Genomic DNA, 25,278 nt, shown 5'->3' on the forward strand with positions numbered 1-25,278 from the left:
TGGAGTAGACCCTGGGGGCATAGTGTTCACTTTAGGCTTCTCTCATAATAGCAAATATCACGGTGGGTGAACCAATTACTGTCGAGCAATTGATAGAACCGCGCAAAGTCATGACGATATCTAAGGCAATGATCTAGCATATAGGCATGACGTCCGAGACAAGTAGACCGATACTTTCTGCATCTACTACTATTACTCCACACATCGACCGCTATCCAGCATGCATCTAGTGTATTGAGTTCATGCAGAACAGACTAACGCTTTAAGCAAGATGACATGAAGTAGAGGGATAATCTCAAACCAATGATGAAAACCCCATCTTTTTACCCTTGATGGCAACAACACGATACGTGCCTCGCTACCCCTTCTGTCACTGGGTGAGGTCACCGCACGATATGAACCCAAAACCAAGCACTTCTCCCATTGCATGAATCATAGATCTAGTTGGCCAAACAAAACCCACAACTCGAAGAGAATTACAAGGATATGAAATCATGCATAAGAGAGATCAGAAGAAACTCAAATAAGATTCATAGATAATCTGATCATAAATCCACAATTCAACGGATCTCGACAAACACACCGCAGAAGAAGATTACGTCGGATAGATCTCCATGAAGAATGGAGAACTTTGTAGTGAAGATCCAAGAGAGAGAGAGAGAAGAAGCCATCTAGTTACTAGCTATGGACCCATAGTTCTATGGTGAACTACTCACGCATCATCGGAGAGGTCATGGTGTTGATGAAGAAGCCCTCCGTGTCCGAATCTCCCCTCCGGCAGGCACCAGGACGTGCCCCATATGGGATCTTGCGGAGACAGAAGCTTGCGGCGGCGAAAAAGTAATTGCGATCGTCTCTTGATTTTTTTGGGAATATTTGGAATTTATAGGCGCAAGATCTAGGTCAGGGGACCTCCAGGGGGCCCACAAGCCTGGATGATGCGCCCCCCTGGCCGCGGGGTGGGGGCTTGTGGGGCCCCTGGGGCTCTTATGGCTTGGCTCCCAAGTCCTCCGATCTTCTTCCGTTTCAGAAAAAACCTTTTCGGGGATTTTCTTCCGTTTGGACTCTGTTTCAAAATCTCCTCTGAAAGGGGTCAAAAACATGGAAGAAACAGGAACTGGCACTTGGCACTGAGTTAATAAGTTAGTCCCAGAAAATAAATAAAAGGCATGCAAAACATCCAAAGTTTGACAAGATAATAGCATGAAACCATAAAATATTATAGATACGTTGGAGACGTATCAAGCATCCCCAAACATAACTCCTGCTCGTCCTCAAGTAGGGAAGTGATAAAGAATGAATTTTTGATGTGGAATGATACCTAGCATAGTTGTCCTTTGGAACTTCTTTCACGTGGCATGAATGTTCAGATCCGTAAGATTCAAACCAATAGTTTGCTATTGACATGAAAACAATAATACTTCTAGCAAACTAGCAAAGTAATCATGAACTTTCAAAATAACAAGGCCAAAGAAAGTTATCCCTACAAAATCATATAGTCTGGCTATGCTCCATCGTCCTAACACAACTAATGTAAATCATGCACAACCCTGGAATTGGACAAGTAATTGTTTTCGCACTCTTACTTTCTCAAACTTTTTATAACTATCACGCAATACATGAGCGCGAGCCATGGATATAGCACTATAGGTGGAATAGAGTGTGGTGGTGGTTGTGAGACAATAAGTAGGAGATGGTCACACTGACTCGGTGTATCAATAGGCTATGGAGATTCCCATTAATAGATATCAATGTGAATGAGTAGGGATTGCCATACAAGAGATGCACTAGAGCTATAAGTATGTGAAAGCTCAAGAGGAAAACTAGTGGGTGTGCATCCAACTTACTTGCTCACGAAGACCTAGGGCAGTTGTGAGGAAGCCCATCATTGGAATATACAAGCCAAGTTATAAAACGAAGATTCCCACTAGCATATGGTAGTGACAAAACAAGAAGCTCTCAATCATGAAGAACATGGTGCTAACATGAAGCACAAGTGTGGAAAAAGATAGTAGCATTGTCCCTTCTCTCTTTTTCTGTCATTTCTTTTTTTTATTTGGGCTCTTAGGCCTCTTTTTTTTCTTTTCTCTCTTTTTTGTTCTTTTTGGGCTCTTTGAACTTTTTTTTATTTTCTCACATGGGACAATGCTCTAATAATGATGATCATCACACTTTTTAGTTACTCAAAGCTCAAAGATCACAATGATGATGACTCCATAGGAAATGCCTCCGGCAGTGTACCGAGATGTGCAACGATCTAGTACGATCATGCAATGGCAATATGAGAGTGACGGCACAAGTCATGAGACAAAACGGTGGGAGTTGCATGGCAATATATCTCGGAATGGCTATGAAATGCCATAGTAGGTAGGTATGGTGGCTGTTTTGAGGAAGGAATTTGGTGGGTTAGTGTACCGGTGAGAATTGCGCGGTACTAGACAGGCTAGCTGTCGTGGGTATAAGCCTGACAATAGATGTGTAGGGTACGAATGAGATGGGCAGAGTCCTAGCTACGGCAAGGTTGTATGAGTTTAGGCCCCTCTGCGGTGGAGGTAACAGCCCTACGTCTCAGTGTTCTCGGAGCTTGTTGTCGAGTGTAATATGGAATACAATGACTTGCTAACCCCTCTACCAGTGGGGGAGGGCGGCTTATATAGAGTCCGCTGCCCTCCGCAACGGTTCCGGTACAGGGGTGGAGTAACGGGGGTTGAATGCGTACATTACAGGTAACGTATGCCCTAAATGCTAATAAATGCACCCGGAAACGTACGACAGTTTCCCTCCAGAGAGGTTGCGATGTACCGAGTGTATCCAGTCGGTTAGCTTGATGTCCTCCGAATGCTAGTCTCCGACTGGATGATTGAGAACCTGTTACCGACTGGATGATGGGGACTCCTTAATTCAGTCGGGACAGACTTAGGGCCCTGTCCTTTGCGTGGGGTAGTCCTTGGGTAGGACCTGTATGGCAGGCCTATGACCCTACCCTAGGACTATGACCCCATCACTAGCAATGATGGAAGGTGGAAGTGCATCTATACCATGGGCTCACATTAGTCATGAAGGACTCATATACTTATTGCGAAAGTTTTTATTAGTAATCGAAAGAAAGTGCTAAACGCATACTCCGGGGGGAAGGGTTGGTATGTGTTAACCATCGCACGATCCCAACCTCAACACTAAGGATGACAATCAATAGATCAATTATGCTTCGACTTCCTAACATAGCGGTTCACCATACGTGCATGCTACGGGAATCAATAACTCCAACACAAGTATCTCTAGTATCAAAACACCCTACTAACATAACCCTCAATATTACCGAATCCACGTCTCAAAACTAATTGAGAGAAATCAAAACTTCTCTTTCTATTCAATGCACATGAAGATGGAGGTTTTTGCATCCTCTTTGGGTACCTAACACATTTGGGACTACTTCCATAGCATAAGACAACTACCAAATCTCGCACCACCGTTCTCTAAACATATAAGTGAAGCACAAGAGCAAAAGTATCTAGCTCAAAAGATATATATGTGAAGTAATAGAGAAAAAGTATCTAGCTCAAAAGATATAAGTGAAGCACTATGAGCATTCTAGCAAAATCACGATGAGTGCATGTCTCTCTCTCCCAAAAAGGTGTGCAACAAGGATGATTGTGACACAACAAAAAGAAAAGACTCCTAAGATACAAGATGCTCCAAGCAAAACACATATCATGTGGTGAATAAAAATATAGCTCCAAGTAATGTTACCGATGAATTCAGGACGAAAGAGGGGATGCCTTCCCGGGGCATCCCCAAGCTTGGGATTTTTTGGTGTCCTTGAATTTGGCTTGGGGGGCCTTTGGCATCCCCAAGCTTGAGCTCTTTCCACTCCTTATCTCTTTGTCAATGAGAACGTCACCCAAAACTTGAAAACTTCACAACACAAAACTTCAACAGAAACTTGTGATAACATTAGTACAAGAAAACAAACTACCACTTCTTTTGGTACTGTAGAAAACTTTAATTCCATCTATATTGATGATGGGCTACTGAATTATCACTTTTCCATGGATAGTACCCCCCGATACTAACCTTAGTTTCATCAAAACAAGCAACCAACTCAACAAAAACAGAATCTGTCAAAAATAGAGCAGTCTGTAGCTATCTGTATACTTTGTATACTTCTGGTACCTCAAAAAATCTGAAAATTTACGACAGTCTGGGAAAAAAGCATATCAATCAGCATAAAAAAGAATCAACTCAAAATCTCTTTCTGAATAAAAACTAAAAATCATCTCGTGAGCGAAAAGTTTCTGTCTTTTTCCAGCAGGATCAAACAACCATTACCAAGACTAGTCATAAAGGTTTTGCTTGGCACAAACACAAAAAGAAACAAAAAAACACAATCACAACAGAATTATGAAAGTGTGGATGCAACAAAACAGAAATAAAAAGATAAATTCATTGGGTTGCCTCCCAACAAGCGCTATTGTTCAACGCCCTTAGCTAGGCATAGTAGCGATAGAATCACGTATCGTCGTCTTTGGTGCTCAAACCATAAGTAGCCCTCATCATGGATTCATAAGGCAATCTTATTTTCTTTCTAGGAAAGTGTTCCATGCCCTTCCTTCAAGGAAATGTAAATCTAATATTCCCTTCCTTCATATCGATGATAGCGCCGATAGTCCTTAGGAAAGGTTTACCAAGAATAATAGGGCATGTAGGATTGCAATCAATGTCAAGCACAATGAAATCCATGGGTACATAGTTCCTATTTGCAATAATAAGAACATCATTGATCCTTCCCATCGGTTCTTGATAGTAGAATCAACAAGATGCAAATTAAGAGAACACTCTTCAATCTCATTAAAACCCAGAATATCACATAAAGACTTTGGAATCGCAGAAACACTAGCACCCAAATCACACAAAGCATTGCACTCATAGTTTTTGATTTTGATTTTGATGGTAGGTTCCCACTAATCATGAAGCTTTCTAGGGATAGAGACTTCCAATTCAAGTTTCTCTTCAAGAGCTTTTATCATAGCTTCGACGATATGATCGGTAAAGGCTTTGTTTTGGCTATAAGCGTGTGGAGAGTTCAACATGGATTTCATCGAAGAAATGCATTCAATCAAGTAGCAACTATCATAATTGAATTCCTTGAAATCCACGGTAGTAATTTCATTACTACTCAAAGTTTTAACGTCTTCTACTCCACTTTTAATGCTTTTAGCATCAATATAGGTAGACTCAGAATCCTTGGGGCGCGTTCCAACCAAAGTGGATTCATATCCAGCCCAGTAATTATTAGGTTTGACACAAGAAAACAAAGATTCAATGGGAGTCACACCAAGCACTTTAAGATCTTTGTGATTCTCATCACGAGAACACGCCTTTTTAAGCCATTCATGTCTAGCACGAATTTGGACGGTTCTTTCTTGTCTCTCAATCATGGAAACACGCATAGCTTTCAAAGTTTCATCGATGTTGATTTTGGTAGGAGCACATCTAACTTTCAAAGCATCAACATCACAAGAAATCCTATCAACGCTCTTAGCCAAATCGTCAATTTGGAGTAGTTTTTCCTCTATGGACGCATTGAAAATCTTTTGAGAGTTGATGAACTCTTTGATATTACTGTCTAGATCAGAGGGTAATCTATTGTAATTTCCATGGGTATTGTTGTAGGAGTTGCCAAAGTTATTAGAGGAGTTACTAGGGAAAGGCCTAGGAACATAGTTTCCTCTAAAAGCGTTGTTGTTGCCAAAGTTATTCCTATCAAAAAAATTAACGTCCGAGCTAGGGTTGCTACTCTCAATCAAAGAAGACAAAGGTATATCAATAGGATCCAAAGGAGCACTCCTACTAGCAACCAAATTCATTAACTCATCCATCTTAGCACTCAACAAGTTAATTTCTTCTATAGCGTGTAGCTTCTTACTAGTAGGTGACCTTTCAGTGTGCCACTGAGAGTAGTTCGCCATGATGTTGTCTAAGAGCTTTGTGGCTTCTCCTAACGTGATTTCCATGAACGTTCCACCTAAGGCGGAGTCCAAGATATTTCTAGAAGCGAAATTCAGGCCAACGTAAAAGATTTGAATAATCATCCAAAGACTCAAGCCATGAGCGGGACAATTTCTAATCATTAATTTCATTCTCTCCCAAGCTTGTGCAACATGTTCATGATCAAGTTGCTTGAAATTCATGATATCATCACGGAGAGAGATGATCTTAGCCGGCGGAAAATACTTGGATATATAAGCATCTTTGCACTTATCCCAAGAATCGATACTATTTTTGGGCAAAGAAGAAAGCCAAGTTTTTGCGCGATCTCGCAACGAGAAAGGAAAAAAACTTCAATTTAATCACGTCATTATCCACATCTTTTTTCTTTTGCATATCGCAAAGCTCAATGAAGGTATTGAGATGAGATGTGGCATCTTCACTAGGAAGGCCAGACAATTGCTCTTTCATAACAAGATTCAGCAAAGCGACATTGATTTCGTATGACTCCGCACTAGTGGCGGGAGAAATCGGAGTACTAATAAAATCATTATTATTAGTATTCGAGAAGTCACAAAGCTTGGTGTTTTTTTTCATGGTGACTTCAGCAATCAAGCAAGCACACGAGCAAACAAAAAGCGGGCGAGAAAAAGGGCGAACGAAAAAGGCAAATTGGTGAAGTGGGGGAAAGGAAAACGAGAGGCAACTGGCAAACAAAGTAAATGCAAGAGATGAGTTTGCGACACCTACTTCGCTGAGTTCTTGACTTGATCTTCCTCCCCGGCAACGACGCCAGAAATTCTTGTGTTGCGGCAACAAAAGTCCTTCCCTGGCGCGTAGGAATTCTTCTTGTTACTTCTCTGGTTTGCGTCGGTTTTTCCCTTGAAGAGGAAAGGGTGATGCAGCACAGGAGCAGTAAGTATTTCACTCAGTTTGAGAACCAAGGTATCGATCTAGAAGGAGGGCCTCGTCAAGTCCAAAGTACCTGCGCAAACACAAACAAGCTTGCACCCAAGGCTTCAAAGGGGTTGTCAATCCCTTCAAGATTGTTTGCAAAGTGAGATCTAAAGGCGGAAAGTGCAACGAAGTAAAAAGTGTAAGGCTGAAAATATGGTGTGGACTAGACCCTGGGGGCCATAGTGTTCACTTGAGGCTTCTCTCATAATATCAAATATCACGGTGGGTGAACAAATTACTGTCGAGCAATTGATAGAACCGCGCAAAGTCATGACGATATCTAAGGCAATGATCTAGCATATAGGCATCACGTCCGAGACAAGTAGACCGATACTTTCTGCATCTACTACTATTACTCCACATATCGACCGCTATCCAGCATGCATCTAGTGTATTGAGTTCATGAAGAACAGACTAACGCTTTAAGCAAGATGACATGATGTAGAGGGATAATCTCAAACCAATGATGAAAACCCCATCTTTTTACCCTTGATGGCAACAACACGATACGTGCCTCGCTACCCCTTCTGTCACTGGGTGAGGTCACCGCACGATATGAACCCAAAACCAAGCACTTCTCCCATTGCATGAATCATAGATCTAGTTGGCCAAACAAAACCCACAACTCGAAGAGAATTACAAGGATATGAAATCATGCATAAGAGAGATCAGAAGAAACTCAAATAAGATTCATAGATAATCTGATCATAAATCCACAATTCATCGGATCTCGACAAACGCACCGCAAAAGAAGATTACGTCGGATAGATCTCCATGAAGATCATGGAGAACTTTGTATTGAAGATCCAGGAGAGAGAGAGAAAAAGTCATCTAGTTACTAGCTATGGACCCGTAGTTCTATGGTGAACTACTCACGCATCATCGGAGAGGTCATGGTGTTGATGAAGAAGCCCTCCGTGTCCGAATCTCCCCTCCGACAGGGCACCAGGACATGCCCCAGATAGGATCTTACGGAGACAGAAGCTTGCGGGAGTGGAAAAGTAATTGCGGTCGTCTCTTGATTTTTTGGGGAATATTTGGGAATTTATAGGCGCATGATCTAGGTCAGGGGACCTCCAGGGGGCCCCAAGCTTGGATGGCGCGCCCCCTGGCCGCGGGGTGGGTGCTTGTGGGGCCCCTGGGCTCTTCTGGCTTGGCTCCCAAGTTCTCCGATCTTCTTCCGTTCCAAAAAAAATCTTTTCGGGGATTTTCTTCCGTTTGGACTCCATTTCAAAATCTCCTCTGAAAGGGGTCAAAAACATGGAAAAACAGGAACTCGCACTTGCCACTGAGTTAATAAGTTAGTCCCAGAAAATAAATAAAAGTCATGCAAAACATCCAAAGTTTGACAAGATAATAACATGAAACCATCAAAAATTATAGATACGTTGGAGACGTATCATGCATCACTTCACCAAAAGTGACCACCTAACTCATCCTCACCCTCGGGCATTAGTGGCACCCGACGGGGTTTTCATAAACTCTTGCTTATGTCAACAACATGCTCATGATAATACTACTTCTATCTTTACTTGTCAACATGGTATTAGCATGACCCTCAAGGGGTAGGGTCAAGCTCAATGCATGTGCTCTGGGGGAGCCTTCGGTAAAATCATATCAATGATTACCGACACTTATGATCATATGCAATGGGAATACTTTCTATTTTAACATGCAAATTAACATATGCTCAGTCATGGTCAAAGGGTTGCTTGCCTTGGTTAGCTAAGTATCCGGGGTCTTCGAGGTCTTCCGCTCCGATTCCCTCGTCACACGGATTTTCTATCATCGATAAAACAATAAATAAGAAATAGCTCACACAGAAACAAATCACAAAGTCATTTAATTTTTATTTATTTATTAGTGATAAATCTAAGGTATCATTTTGAAAAATATTTGCCTAAATTTTCCTTGAAGGAATATTTTTGAAATCAACCAAACATAAGCAAAACTATTTCAATTTAGTCTTTTCTATTAATGTAAAATAGAATAGTTGTTGAAAAAATTCATCCAAGCATATTATTAAATACTACATATTTTTAGAAGAATACCAGTGGAAAATTTATATTTTTACACTAGTTAAATGTTTTTATAAAAATCTTAGCAACCAGGGTTTAAAAAATAAAATAAAATCGGCTAAACTCCCGGCCTGGCTCGGCCCGGAGCTGGGCTGGCCCATGGCCAGCCGACAGCCTGCCCAGGCGCGCGCGCCGTCAGGTTTGAACCTGACGTGCGGGGCCTTGCGGTCAGTGGCTGAGGACAGCGCGAGGGAGGAGGTTGGGCCACCGACAGGTGGGGCACACCTGTCGGGTCGTCTCCTACCTCTCGCCAGAGAGGAGGAGGAGGATGCCGACGAGGTTGCCGACGCTCTCAAGCCCCAACGAGGACTGGAATGGGTTCGCCTTACTGTCGCCTACCTGCTGGTGGTCGGAACAACGATGGGGAGGCAGGGGTTCGTCGGCGACGAGGAGGCCGTGGCGGAGGAGTTTCGGGAGGTGGTCGAGGAGGTGGCTACAGACACAGAAATGCTCGGGCGAGATGGGGGAAAGCTTCCTAGGGTTGAGAGGATTAGTTTGGTGGGTCAAGGGGCGCAGGAGCCATCATGTAGCCGGAGATCGACCAAAGCTCCGAGGTGGAGGGACCTTGGTCGATCTCGAGCACCGGGGCTCTGCTGGATTGCCGGGGTGGCTAGGGAGGTACTAGTGATCGTGGTGAAGCTATCTGAGGGGTGCTAGAGCGAGGGGGAGGGCTATTTATAGGCCCGCGACAGTGAGCCGATTCGGGAGCGTCGGTGACTCACCGTGGCGCGCATGGGGGTGTAGAGAGAGGCTTGGGTCGAAACCACGATCTCAGGACGTGGTTTTGGACTTCCCGAACCATCTGCAGCAGAGGGAGAGAGAGAAGTCGAGCATCCGTGGCCGCGCAACCTTGGCCGGTTCTGGTGTGCGCGGGCACGCGTCGACGAGCTCTAGCGTGGAATAGGAGGGGCCCTGAGGCTTGCTCGATGCATAAGGGTTGTCGGGGAAGAGGTTGGACATCTCGGGGGAGGCTGGAACTGGCCGAGAACATTGCCCCCACCTCGGTGGCTTCCTGTAACACGCCCAGAGTGCAGTTTTGGCATGCCAGGGCATGCTGGCGCGCTCTGAGGCACTTTGGACGTGTCTAGCATGTCCTGGCGCTGCCTGGGAGTGTAGTTAGCCGTTTGGGTCTTGTGGGAGCTTCGGCTGGTCAAGGGAGACAAGAAATACTGGTGCTGTCAGCCTTGAACTGAAATCTAAATTGGGGTTTTTGTCCTTTCCACTTTGAACCAGTGAGGGGGCAGTTGACTGGGGTTAGACACAGATGCTGGCCACTTAATCTATGAGTTTGAAGCAAAGGGGTTTGGTTTAGCTGTGGCTAAGGTGGCTTTTCCTATCTGTGAGAAGGTGTTCGACAGTGGGTTAAGGGGGTTGTACCCCACCACTGGTGCTGCAACTTAGCATGTTTGGGTTTGGTGGTAAACCATGGGGTTTCACCAAATTTGAGCTCCAATGAACAAGTTTAGCTTTGTACACTTGAAATTACTCCAATATGACCAGATTTGTCCCTTCCAAAGGGAGTGTGGGCAAACTAAGTCCCACAAATCCCATTTTTGGTGTGGAACCCTCATTTGAGGTATTAGGCACTCCTGCCAAGTTCCAGCATCATTGGACAAACCTTGCTATGTAGAGTTGGTCTAACTTGATTCTGGACACAAGGGGTTTTTGGATTATTTGGGGTCCTTATTCACCTTTTATCAAGGTGAAACTTTATGTGGACACCAAATAGGGCTTAGGGATATCACTGGAATTTTCTAGGAATTTTTTGAGAATATTTCCTTTGGAAATATTTCAAAATGCCAAAACAGACATAAATAGCTCTCAGGGGTTTTATACAAAAATATAATATAATATGGGGTTTAAAATCCTATGTATGGAAAATATATGTCCTTCTGATCATCTCCAAATTTAATCAGATTTTTCTAAGGCAGAAAAGTATTTTTCCATGTAGGAATACCAATTCTGGCCTCAGAAATGGACATGTTATTTAATTAGGAAAATAATTACAAAAATAATTATCTTTGTGGTTTTGAAATATAAAGATAGGTTGAAATCAGATGACAAACTTTGAGTGGAAGCACTGCTTCCTACCAAGGGCATGTAGTGCAACTCATGGTAGGGTTTTACCTTGATCAGAAATAAGTAAAGGCTTTTGGAAATCAATGTTATGAAATAGGGTTTTATCCTCACATGATCAAGCACACAAGCATACAATGTTAATCATGGCACTCAGAACATTATTTTTGAAAAAGTTTTAACAAGCTTAGATTTTCACAATATAGATAAGTGATAGCAAAAACAGGGTGTGATAGAGAGTACGACTCCATCAACTTCGTTCGTAGTAACGCTTCCTCTTAGCAATCTTCAAAGGTATGAAAATGCTCTACAACCTCTCTCGTTGTTGGTTTATCCATAGATAGATCCTTGCATAACGTAGGATTTTTTTTTTGAAATTACTACGATCCCCAACAATCATGTCTATTGCCACTGAGGGCAAGAAATACATTGACGAGTTGGAAGCTCATCTCGATGAGTATGAGGCCACCATTGAGACAATGGAAGGTCATGATCATGATTACACTGATGAGATAGCGGAGCTATCCCAAGCTCTTGAAAATGAACAAACCACCAAGGAATCTCTTGAGGATACCTTTGCTCTAGAATTATCTAGATTAAAGGAATCCCATGATAGAGCCCTCGAGGTGGCTAATGATATTAGAACGAAAAATGATAAGCTTGAAGTTGCTCATGCCAAACTCCTTGAGGACTATGAGCACCTTGAAAATCGCTCAAGGGCTATTAAGAGCTCGCTCATCGAACTCACCGAGTCTCATGCCCAACTTGAAGCTTCTTATGCTAAAGAGCTTGCCGAGTTGCCTTCTCCACTTGACGTTAATGATGATGCTTATGATACTAACTCTCTTTCTTGTGAAGCATCCATATTAAAGGAGAATGTTGAGCTAAGGGCTACACTTGAGTTGCTATCTAGCAATTATGGGAAATTGCAAGGAAGTCATGTAATGCTCACAAGCTCTCATGAGGATCTTCTAGTATCCCATAATGTGCTAAAATTATCTCATGAGGCTATATTACTACCAAGGTAACATCAAGTGAGCCTCATGTGGACATTAGCACTACTTCTAGTCAAAATGCTATATTGCCATGTGCTAGTCCCCGTAATTCATCTACTCATACTATTACTACATCTTGTGATGAATTACTTTCCTTGCTTTGTTGCTCCAATAATGATGCTTATACTTCCTCTAGTACTTGTGTTGATACTAACCATGTAGAGGAAATCAAAGAGCTCAAGGTCCAAGTCACTTCCTTAAAGAAAGACTTGGAAATGAGCCATGAAGGGATGTATACACTCAACAATACCTTGTGTGGGCACAAATGCGCAAATGACAAAGGTGGACTTGGATTCAATTCCAACAAGAAGAAGAAGTCCAAAAGCTTAAATAAGAAGGGCCAAGAAAAAGTCAAGAATTCAGCCAAGATCGTTTGCTTAAAATGCAAAATTGAAGGGCACCATGTTAGATCTTGCCCATTAAAGAAGAAGCCCCAAACTCACAAGCAACAAGGGAAGCGGCCACAAGTTCAAACACATACTCAACCACAAGTTGAAGAAAGGCCTCTCCCCAAGAATACTCAAGCCAACACTCCTCAAGTTGAGAAGTCAATTGGCAAGAGAGTAAAGGGTAGATGTTGCTACTTATGTCGTGAGAAGGGTCACTTCGCCTCTTCTTGCACGAGAGGTAATTTATCCAAACCAATCATTATTGATGATAGCTATTCTCTTGGGAAGGATAAGGTTGGCAATGTGTTTGCCAAGTTTGTTGGCACTCAAACTGGTGTCAAGAAAAGAACCATTTGGGTAGACAAGCCTATTATGACTAACCTCTTAGGACCCAACATGGTTGGCGACCAACAAGCTCAAACTTGATCAATAGGTGATATTGGAGGACATTGGAGACTTGGATACATAATTAAGAATTAAGGGGTCTTCATCATTCATTTCTCAAGCCAAGTCATTTATATTATCGTGTTTCTATCTTATATCCAATGTGCCTCCTTACGGTAACTTGTACTTAAACCGTTTACATTGTTAGTTGCTTGCCCCTTTGCATGTTGTGGTTTTGTATCGTGCATGTGTTTGTATATGTTGTGCTTCCAACTTGCTTATCTTGAGTAATCAAGTATGTGTATATTGGTTTGCACATCATGTATATGTGAGTCTTGTGTTGAGCCTTTTTGCATCCTCTTTGTATCTTTGTTGGCTCTTTTGAGGGATTAATGGATTATCCCATTGTGGGGAAATGATGTGCTCTGCGCACCTCACAATCCTATAGATGTGTATACATGAGTAATACCACTTAGTATTTATATTACAAGTTTATCTAGTCTCTATGTGGTATGTCCTACTCATGAGAAATTCAAATTCTAAATGGTCCGTTAATTATCTCTTGTTGGTTTTCATTTGCCACTTGCTAATAAATTTTGGGTTATCACATTGTGGGGGAGTAATATGCTATGTGCATATTACAAGCCTAGAAAATGTGTATATTTGAGGTATTGCGAGTTAGTGTTTATATTGTAAATTATCTTGTTCCTAGGTGGCATGTTAGCTCTACACGTGTCATTTGCTTGCGTTTTAGGAGTAAAGATGATGTTCGATATGTTTGCAATCTACCAATGGAAATTGTTTACAAATACTTATTGTCCTTTGACAATTGGTATTCCCTTCATGTGGTAGAAATTTCTAATCATCTTTACATTGGATTTTATGTATCGTTTGTCTTCCTTGCCTCTTGTGGATTGGTTTGAACATGTCTTGTGTTTCTACAGATATAGAAAAAGTGATGATACCATCTTGTGCAGTTTGTATTCAAATGGAAATTCTATATAATGCACATCCCTTGGGGGAGCTATCATATTTTCTTTGGAACATGCTCTTTGTACGTCTATCATAAAAACTATTGATCCCCATCAAGTGTGTTGTGATGGGAGGCAAATCTTGCTCTTTATGATGCTTTGTGACATCATGAAAATTTGTAGAGGGTTTGGTTTGTTTGGAATCTAGCTATTTTGGAAACTAGATACATTGTGTTTGTTCTCCTTCAATTGGTATCTTGTTTCCTTTTGTCTGGCATGTGTCAATGGATATCATTCTTTGATGTATCTTTTAATTGGTATCCTTCAAGTGATAATTTTTTGTTTGGTATTTTATTTTCACTTGATACCTTTTCTTTTGGTGTCTTATCAACTATGTGTTGATTTTATTTTTGAATGCCTTGAGCATGCATATTTACTATATTCATATAGTTTCTTTTGCATGCTTTCTTTCCTTGACCCGATATATAGGGGAAACTCCACCTTGTCATTAAATGGCTAAAGTGTGCATGAAAATAAATTTCATATCTATATGCGCATATTTATGTGGAGTTTGTCCTATGTATTGTTGGTTTTCTAACTCTTTGGTCCCAATGAGTATGGGCACCATTTTGTTTGTTTTGTTGTTCTACAAACAATTGGAGAGGCATTGGATACTCGGCTCACCTACAAGGAAGGTGTTAACACCATGTGCTTATTGGAGCCAAGTTAGGATGATCAACGAACAACAATCTACTACATCAATCTAGTGCTATCTCGGTAACAAGTATCTACTTTATGCATACATTACTTGCATTTAACCTTTTGTAGGTTGCATCATGGCATGAATTTCTTGATTCGTTCTTGTGGTACTTGTTTCCTTCCTCAAAGCTTCCGAACGATGATGTCTTATTGCTAGTTGGGATGTCTTTGATGTTCATTAGTTGGAAGCTCATATTGTACAATAAGAAAATATTAGACCATGTGTCATGCTTTCAAGCAAAAATCTTATTGGTATATTTATGACTTCCTTTTGGATATCTTGTTTGTTCCTTCTTGTAACCATTTTGTTTGTACATCTTTCTTTGTGGATATATATCATCATGATTTTCTTCTACCTAGAATCTTTTACACATGAGAGAAGTTACATGTCCAGTTGATATCCTATTTTCTTTCATGTCCACTGTTGCATTTCCTTTTTCATTTTTGGTGGCTTCGTGAAAGGATTTGTCTTGAGTGCGGATCTTTTATTCTTGCATCTTGATGCACTCGTTGGTGGTGAAGATTATTTTTCCTCATACCTTCTCTTGACAAGGTTATTATTTCCTTTCTTCATCATGGGTTGTCACAAGCGTTGGTTCTCCATTTGTTTATTAATAAGCTTGTGAACCTATTTTCTAGTAGTGTGTGTGTGGGAAGGATATGTCTTGCACTTTGTTCTTATTTCTTCAAGACTATATTGATGAGTAATGATCATCCTCACCTTAGTCTTCTCAAGTGCCTTGCCATGACTCACACACATCATTGGTTGAGCCTACTCTTAAGTTGCCTCTTTTACATGTTGCTCAACCATATGTTTTGTGCAAGTGATATACTTATTGTCTCATCTATTTTCTTGCACTTGTTGTGTAAATTTATTAATTTTGGGGGAGCAACGATCCTATTTTGTGCACTTGTATCAAATACAAAAAAAACTTGTTAGTGCACAAATCATGGGGAGCTTCTCTAGTTTTGATAAAACAAACTTTTGCCCTTATCATAATATCTTTTATTCATGTGGCTTGAAGGACCATATGATTGCTTGTTCCTATTAGTATCTTTTTATTGTGTGCTTCTCTCGTTTGTATGTCTTTGTGACATACGATCCTTCTTGCAATCTTTGGGTCTTCGATATAGTTCGTTTTCCTCCAACGTTTATCATTGTATTTGTGTATTCCTTTGCACTATTGTTCAGAAGTACACACTTTTTGGAGGACCACCTACTATATTGGCTTTCTAAACTTTCTGTCCATTTTGGCAATCGATGCCAACGGGGGAGAAGTTTAGAGAGTCTAGTTTGGTGATGCATAGAGGGTTTTGCCTTTATGGCTTAAGCATTTACATCTTGTACGCATGCATTATAGCTTTGTATCTGTGCGCTTGGTTATGCTTATTTCCTTATATAAACTCTCTTTTACTGATTGTCATCAATTACCAAAATGGGGGAGATTGTTAGAGCATATTTCTCCATATGTTGTTTTGGTAATTGATGACAATCCCTATGGACTAATGGTTGCCTTAAGTTATATTCGAAGGATTTGTCCATGGGCACTTCTTGAAGTCCATCTGTTGGTGTCAAGGAGTTTATATGATGACCAAGGTGGTATTCAAGGTATTATCCAAAGATTGATCATGAAAACACAAGGTTGATCAAGACTAAGCAAAGAGTAAATCAAGATGATCAATACACAAAGTGTACAAGATGTACCGAGAGGGATCAAGTGATCCCATGGTATGGTAAGCATTGTCCATAACGCTTTTGTGTACTAACCCATGGTCCTTGTGAGAGTTCTATGTGGGATTAGGTGTGTCTCCATGGATTTGCGTCAAGAGGAAGATCTCATTCAACCTATGAAGGATGACATCAAGTGGTGATCGTCATCAAGATTGCGGTGTGCAAGTTCAAGTGGAGCATCATGAAGATATCATGCTTGAAGGTTGTCGTTCATTGTGGTGGCAATGGACTTGTGAAGATGTGCTAAAGAGTGGCTCACCCATAGTGAGTATGGGGGAGCAATCAACTAGTCTTCGTCAAACCAAGGTAATCAAGAAAGGTGGTCCATCTTGAGGAGTCCAAGATCATCATCATCTAGCTCAAGAGGACTAGGTGCAAGGTATAGGTTTGCCCTTGATAGGTTTTCTATTTTAGGATAGATTGTCGTACTGTCAAGGGGGCTCTCAAGTGAGTAGCTTGATCGTATCGTTCGTTCAGAGCTCTAACCATTTGCACCCTTGCATCATATTTATTGGTTCTTGTTAGGTGTTTCTCTTTGTGAGTTTCAGAGCTTATGGTCATCTTCATTACAAGCTCGAGTTCATCGAAAATGGAGTCCATATGCATCTTCTATGATGTTTTTGATGTCGAAAGTTTTTGTCGGTTCTTCATTCATACAGGTCTCACTTCTCTATGTCATTGGCATTTTCTAACTGCATGTTCTTAATATTTTATGTCGATGTTGGATAGCTCTTGTCGTTGTGAATTCAACAAGCTTGAGTTTGCTCGATTCGGAGTTCGTATGCGAAAGTTAGAGCAGTTTCAGTATCCAGCGGTAGTACCGCTCCTGCTGCTAGCGGTAGTACCGCTCCTAGAGCGGTTGTACCGCCCCCGGAGCGGTAGTAATTTTTTACTACCGCTCCCGGACGGTAGTACTGCTCCCTCGGACGTTCTGGGAGCGGTAGTACCGCTCCAGTCGGGCTGTGAGTGGGGGTAACTGTTGGATTCGTTCGCCCACTATATAAAGGAGGTCTTCTTCCCCATTGGACCTTATCTATCCGTTGAGCTCGTGTTCTTCCCCCATTGTTGACCTTTGTAGAGCTTGCTAACTCTCAATCCCTCCAATGATTCTTGCTAGTTCTTGAGGGAAAAGAGAGATGAGATCTATATCCACATCTCCACCAATCACTTTCTCCTCTATGTGAGGGGAACCCCTTGGATCTTGATCTTGGAGTTCTTTGTGAGCTCCTTGTTCTTCCTCTCATATTTCTCCATAGCTTTTGTTGTTGTGGAGAGATTTGATTGTAATGGACTTGCCCACTTCATGTGTTCTTGCCATTGCATTAGTTGCATCGGTTTGAGTTCTCCAAAGTGATACGTGGAAGTGAGAAGTTGAGAAGCTTATTACCCTTGGGTATTTGGTACCCCTAGAAGCTTGGTGGTGCCTCAAAGCTCAATCAATGTGGTGTAAAGCTCCGGGCAAGCCTCGGGGTCTCCAATTAAGTTGTGGATATTGCCCCGAGCATTTGTGGTCACCTCGAAGCCATATGCCATTGTGTTGAAGCTTCGCGGTGTCGTTGGGAGACTCCAATTAAGTTGTGGAGATTGCCCCAACCTTGTCTGTACGGGTTTGTCGTTGGGCGTATTGCATTGTGCGAGGGCATGAGGAGATTACGGTGGCCTTAGTGGCATCTTGGGGAGCATTGTGCCTCCACACCACTCCAAACGTAGATTAGCATCCGCAAGGGTGTGAACTTCGGGATACATCGTCATCTCTGCGTGCCTCGGTTATCTCTTACCCGAACCCGCACTTTACTTTGTGATAGCCATATTGTTCCTTGTCATATATCTTGCTATCACTTAGTTGTTTATATTGCTTAGCATAAGTTGTTGGTGCACATAGGTGAGCCTAGTTGTTTTAGGTTTTGTGCTTGACAAATTAAACGTTAGTTTTATTCCGCATTTGTTCAAGCCTAAACCGTAATTATTTTGAAGCGCCTATTCACCCCCTCTAGGCGACATCCATGTCCTTGCAAGTGGTGCCGCCAACAATCCACCACCCCCACCCCTGAATATATCCAACAGTTTAAACTAAACCACCAGTTTATGCAAGGGCTCATGGATCAATTCCCAAGGCCGAACATGAACCAGCAGCAAGGCATGACACTGCAAGACTTCTGTCGTCTCAACCTTGCAATTTACCGCAGCTCAACTCAGCCTCTCGATGTTGATGACTCGCTCCGTGACATAGCTTAAGAGCTGGAGTCCGTCAATGTTTCCATGGAAATATATGTCAACTTTGCGCCTCGCCTCTTTTGTTCGATGTTCTTTTGTGCTAGCCTTGTCTAAGGCAAAACTTGCTATGTATGTACTCATATATTATTTGCTTCCACTGACCCGTGTGTTCCCGAGCTTATGTATTCGAGCCCTCGAGGTTCCTGGCTTGTAATATGAAGCTTGTATGATTTTTATTCGTGTCTGTGAGTCCCTAATCTTGATCGTACACATTTGCGTGTATGATTAGCGTATGATCAAATTGGAGGCGTCACATATTGAGAGACCCCGACAAACCAAAGAAGCAACGCCAAATCTGTTGGGGAACGTCGCATGGGAAAAATAAAATTCCTACGCGCACGAAGACCTATCATGGTGATGATCATCTACGAGAGGGAGATTGGATCTACATACCCTTGTAGATCGCTAAGCGGAAGCGTATATAACGCGGTTGATGTAGTGGCACATTTCCGAGATTCAGATCGCCGTAGTCGTACTGTTTCATCATGATCCGTCCCGCGAAACTCATCACGATCCGTCCCGCGAACTTCATCACGATGCGTCCCACAAACTTCATCATGATGCGTCCCGCAAACTTCATCACGATCCTTCCCGATCTAGTGCCGAACGGATGGCACCTCCACGTTCAGCGCACGTACAGCTCGATGACGATCTCCACCTTCTTGATCCAGCAAGAGGGGGCGGAGATCTAGAAGAGTTCTCCGGCAGCGTGACGGCGCGCCGGTGGTGGTGATGATTGATACGTCTCCGTCGTATCTACTTTTCCGAACTCTTTTGCCCTTGTTTTGGACTCTAATTTGCATGATTTGATTGGAACTAACCCGAACTGACGCTGTTTTCAGCAGAATTGCCATGGTGTTGTTTTTGCGCAAAAATAAAAGTTCTCGGAATGACCTGGAAATCTACGAGGAATTTTTCAGGAATATATAAAAAATACTGGCGCAAGAATCAACTGGAGGGACGGAGCCAGGAGCCCACAAGCCCACCAGGCCCGGCCACCCCCCTGGCCGAGGCTGGTAGGCTTGTGAGCTCCTCGGAGCTCCGCCACCCCCAATTCCAGCTCTATATAACCTCTTTCGTCCGGAAAAAAATCAAGGAGAAGAGTTCATCGCGCTTTACGATACGGAGGCGCCGCCACCTCCTGTTCTTCCTCTCGAGGGCAGATCTGGAGTCCGTTCTGGGCTCTAGAGAGAGGAGATCATCGCCATCGTCATCATTAACCTTCATCGCCAATCCCATGATGCTCTTCACCATTCGTGAGTAATCTCATCGTAGGCTTGCTGGACGGTGATGAGTTGGATGAGATCTATCATGTAATCGAGTTAGTTTTGACGGGGATTGATCCCTAGTATCCACTATGTTCTGAGATTGATGTTGCTACTACGTTGCCATGCTTAATGCTTGTCACTAGGGCCCGAGTGCCATGATTTCAGATCTGAACCTATTATGTTGTCGCTAATATATGTGTGTGTTAGATCCTATCTTGCAAGTTGTAGTCACCTACTATGAGTTATGACAAGGCAACCCCGGAGTGACAATAGCAGGAACCACTCCCGGAGATGACCATAGTATGAGGAGTTCATGTATTCACCAAGTGTTAATGCGTTGGTCCGCTCTTTATTAAAAGGAGAACCTTAATATCCCGTAGTTTCCATTAGGACCCCACTGCCATGGGACAGATGGACAATAGATGTCATGCAAGTTCTTTTCCCTAAGCACGTATGGCTACATACGTAATACATGCATACATTAGATTGGCGAACGGGAGCTAGTTAGTTATCTCTCCGTGTTATAGCTGTTACATGATGAATCACATCCGGCATAATCATCCATCATCGATCCAATGCCTATGAGTTTTTCCTACTGGTCCTTGCTACGTTACTTTGCCGCTACTGCTTTTACTATTGCTGCTGTTACTCTGTTGCTTCTGCTGTTACTTTGCTGCTACTGGTTACTGTTGCTACTGCTGCTATCATACTACCTTGCTACTGATACTTTGCTATAGACACTAAATCTTTCAGGTGTGGTTGAATTGACAACTCAACTGCTAATAATTGAGAATATTCTTTCTCTTCCCCTTGAGTCGAATCAATAAATTTGGGTTGAATACTCTACCCTTGAAAACTGTTGCGACCCCCTATACTTGTGGGTTAACAAGACCTTTTTCTGGCGCCGTTGCCGGGGAAGCACGGCTATATTCTCTGAGTCACTTGGGATTTACGTCTGCTAGTCACTATGAGGAATCCGATAGATCCAAGAACTAAAGTCTTGCACTCCACTACGAGGATAGATAAGGAACTACCATCTAGCTCTGCACTTGATTCACCTTCAGTTATGAGTAAGTTTGCGACACCACCTCCTGCTAGAAATCTTGATATGGCGCCTGTGCTTGATGATGCTACTTCTGCTGCCATGATTCTTATGATGATGCTATGCTTGATACTGCTTTGCCTGATGATGCTATGCCTGATACTACTTTGCCACAAGGTGCATTCCTTCATGCACAAATTGCTAGAGTTGCTACTAGATGTGATGATACTTCTGAAACTATTGATACTATTGAGGTAGAACCTGCTATTTTGCCTGCTAGAACTAGCTCTCCTATTCTTGATTTGCCTGATATGCCTGAACGTTATGTTATGGAGGGATAGATAGCTGAGGACTTTCTTGCGTGTAGGGATAGTTATGATGTTGAGAAACTATTTCTCAAATGGAAAGAAAAATCTCTGAATGCTAGGATGAAATATGACCCAAAGTTTGCTACTTCGCCTATCTTTGTGACCGATACGGATTATGAATTCTCTGTCGACCCTGAGTTAATCACTCTGGTCGAATCTGATCCTTTTCACGGTTATGAGTCTGAAACGGTTGTAGCCCATCTTACCAAACTACGCGATATAGCCACCCTATTAACGAATGAGGAAAAGATTCGCCACTACTATATCCTCAAGCTGTTTCCTTTCTCGCTAAAGGATGATGCTAAGACTTGGTTCACTTCTCTTGCTCCTGGATGTGTGCGTAGGCCCCAGGACATGGTCTACTACTTCTCTGAAAAATATTTCCCTGCCCATAAGAAGCAAGCTGCCTTGCAGAAAATATACAACTTTGCTCAAGCTCAAGAAGAGAGTCTCCCACAAGCTTAGGGGAGGCTCATCCAGCTACTGAATGCTTTGCCTGATCACCCTCCTGAGAAGAACAAAATACTTGATATCTTCTATAATGGACTTACCGATGCTTCTAAAGACCACCTAGATAGTTGCGCTGGTTGTGTTTTTAGGGAATGAACCATAGAACAAGTTGAGATCCTATTGAATAACATCTTGTGCAATGAGAATGCTTGGACTATTCCCGAACCACCTCCTAAGCCAACTCCGAAGAAAAGAGGTATTCTATTCCTCAGTCTTGAAGATATGCAAGAAGCTAAGAAATCTATGCGAGAGAAAGGCATTAAGTCTGAAGATATAAAAAATCTACCACCTATCGAAGAGATCCATGGTCTCGATAACCCGATACAGGTAGTAGAAGTAAATTCTCTGCGTAGGTTTGATGAGGGTAATATTCCTTTTGATAAACCTGCTAGCCTATGCCTGGATGAATTTGATAACTTTGTTGCCAAACAACAGAGTTTCAATGATTATGTTAGCAGAAAATTGGAACAGAATGCTCGTATGCTTAGTCATTTAAGTGCTTGTGTGCACAGAAACATCAATGATCTTAAGCTCTTGAGTAAACATGCCTCTATGGTTACTACTCAGGTAGAACAAGTACTTAAAGGTCGGAATACCTTGCTCAATGAGTTGAATGACAATTCTGTCAGAGTCGTCACTAGAGGCGGTAGAATGACCTAGGAACCTTTGTATCCTGAGGGTCATCCAAAGAGAATTGAACAAGATTCTCAAGGAGTTAGCATTGATGCACCTAGTCATCCTAGAAAGAAGAAGAAAGATGATAGGAACTTGCACGTTAGCAACCCTGTTGCTGCTACACCTGAGAGTCCAAATGATGCCTGTGTCTCTGATGCTGAAACACAGTCTGCTGATGAACATGAGCCTAATGATAATATCAATAGTGATGTTCATGTTGATGCTCAACCTAGCAATGATAAGGATGTGGAGATGCAACCTGTTGATCTTGATAACCCACAGCCTAAGAATAGAAGATACGGTAAGAATGACTTCGCTGCTAGGAAGCATGGTAAAGAAAGGGAACCATGGGTTCAGAAACCTATGCCCTTTCCTCCCAAACCATCCAAGAAAAAGGATGATTAGGATTTTGAGCGATTTGTTGAAATAATTAGACCTGTCTTTCTGCAAATGCGTTTGACAGATATGATCAAAATGTCTCTGTATGCTAAGTACATGAAGGATATTGTGACTAATAAAAGGAGGATACCTGAGGTTGAGATTTCCACCATGCTTGCTAATTATACCTTCAAGGGTGGAACTCCTAAGAAACTAGGTGATCCCCGTGTGCCCACTATACCTTGCTCCATTAAAGGCAACTACGTTAGAACTGCGTTATGCAACCTTGGAGCCGGTGTTAGTGTTATGCCTCTCTCTCTTTATCGTAGACTTGAACTGGATAAGTTGACACCCACTGAAATCTCTCTGCAAATGGCCGACAAATCAATTGCTTTCCCTATCGGCATTTGCGAGGATGTGCCTGTTGTGGTTGCCAATGTCACTAGCTTAACAGACTTTGTTATTCTGGATATTCCCGAGGACGATGCCATGGCGGTCATCCTCGGAAGACCCTTTCTAAACACTGTAGGGGCTGTTATAGATTGCAACAAAGGCAATGTCACTTTCCATGTCAACGGTAATGAGCATACGGTGCACTTTCCAAAGAAACAATGTCGAGTACATTGCATCAATGCTATCGAAAAAACTTGATCGATTCTTATTTGGAGCTTTGAATGCCCTATTCCTCCTGTTAAGATGAAGTATGGTTTGCTTGTTGGGGAGATACACATCCCCATTGAGGTAACCTAGTGACTATTCGAAAATTCTCCATTCTCTTTTGTGATTCGAATAAGTTTCAGGGAGACTTGATCAACCTCACTAACGGATTTCTTTTGATGACCATGAGAAGGATGAATCAAGGAGTCACAAACCTCTGTTCCAAGCTTTCACTTTCGGTTGCTTAGAAGAAAAATGATAGATTTAGTTTAGTTTTCCCAGTTTTCTGTTTTAGCGTCCTGTAGAAAAGTACCCCAAAAATAAAAGTTCTCCGAACGTCCGGAAAATCAAGTATGATTTTTTTCTGGAATTTTTGAAAAATACGGAGACGAATAGCTAGTCTGGGAGATGCGCCAGTGGGTCACAAGCCCACCAGGCCCGGCCACCCCCTTGGCCAGGGCTGGCAAGCTTGTGGGGCCCACAGGCACCCCCTCCACTCATTCCACTTCTCCTACCTCCAGAAAAAAATCTTTTCGCAGCTCAAACCTGTGTTCTTGCTCCTCTTGCTGGGATTTTCGATCTCCTTGCTCAAAGCACCATTCTCCAAACTGTTTTGGGGAAATTACTCCTTGGTAAGTGACTCCTCCATTGGTCCAATTAGTTTTTGCTCTAGTGCCTTATACTTCGCATATTTTTGCTGCATTGGTGACCATGTTCTTGAGCTTTGCATGCTAATTTTAGCTGGCCCCAAGTAGTTTTGATGCATAATATGGCCTCTAGGCACTTGTGGGAGTAGTAGCTACGATTTTTGTTGAGCCTTGTTCACTTTTCCTTCGGGTCACTAAATTTTTTAGAAAAGGAAGATGTTCAGGAGAAACTATCATGGTGGTTCACCAAGCAAGAGAGGTCCCCGTCTTGCGATTCGGGAGCCCGATCCTTAGCAACCAAGGAACGCACCGGTACAACCATGTAAATGGCCTTCTGATGAATTTATGATTGAGGCAGGTTTCAAAGACGAGTTTGATACACTTGTTCACAACGTCGGACTAGAAGAATTCATCTCCGATAAATGTGAATTGTATGCTACGCTCACTGCCTCTTTTGTTCGTAGATTCAAATTTTTAGTTGGCCATAATACAGTTGTACTGTTTGATCTCTATGACAAATCGTATACCATGGATTGAGAGGATTTCAATAGAATTTGCAAGATACCTATTTGGGGTAGTGTCAATGATCCTCCTAAATCTTCGGTTAGAGATTTTTTTCTCTAGTATAACTGTGGGAGAAACTAGAGATATTTCGAAGGCTACCATGGGAAGCATTCATTTTCCTGCCTTGCATTACTTTGCCCTTTTCATAGGCACATGCATTAATGGCAAGATTGATCATTGTCATCTCTGCGCATCAGACCTTAGTATTCTTAAGAGCGCAGTAACGGGTGATAAAAGTTTCAACATGGGAGCTATAATAGCAAGGAGGCTGAATAATAATGCTAATGAAGGGGATTTCTTTGGTGGGATCTATGTCGATCGCATAGAGAATTTCCTTGGAGTACCCATCCACAAAGGAGATCCCCCGCTCCATACAGCTTTCCTTGACCGCGTCGCTTTGACACGCTACCAGTTCCTTGAGAGGGATGATGAATCCCTCCTATACCGTTTAATATTTAACCGGCATCATGTTTTCCATATTACCCTTCCTGCTCCTGCCTTCTTTG

The sequence above is a fragment of the Hordeum vulgare genome, chromosome 5H, assembly GCF_904849725.1.
Source record: "Hordeum vulgare subsp. vulgare chromosome 5H, MorexV3_pseudomolecules_assembly, whole genome shotgun sequence".
NCBI classification, from domain to species: Eukaryota; Viridiplantae; Streptophyta; class Magnoliopsida; order Poales; family Poaceae; genus Hordeum; species Hordeum vulgare.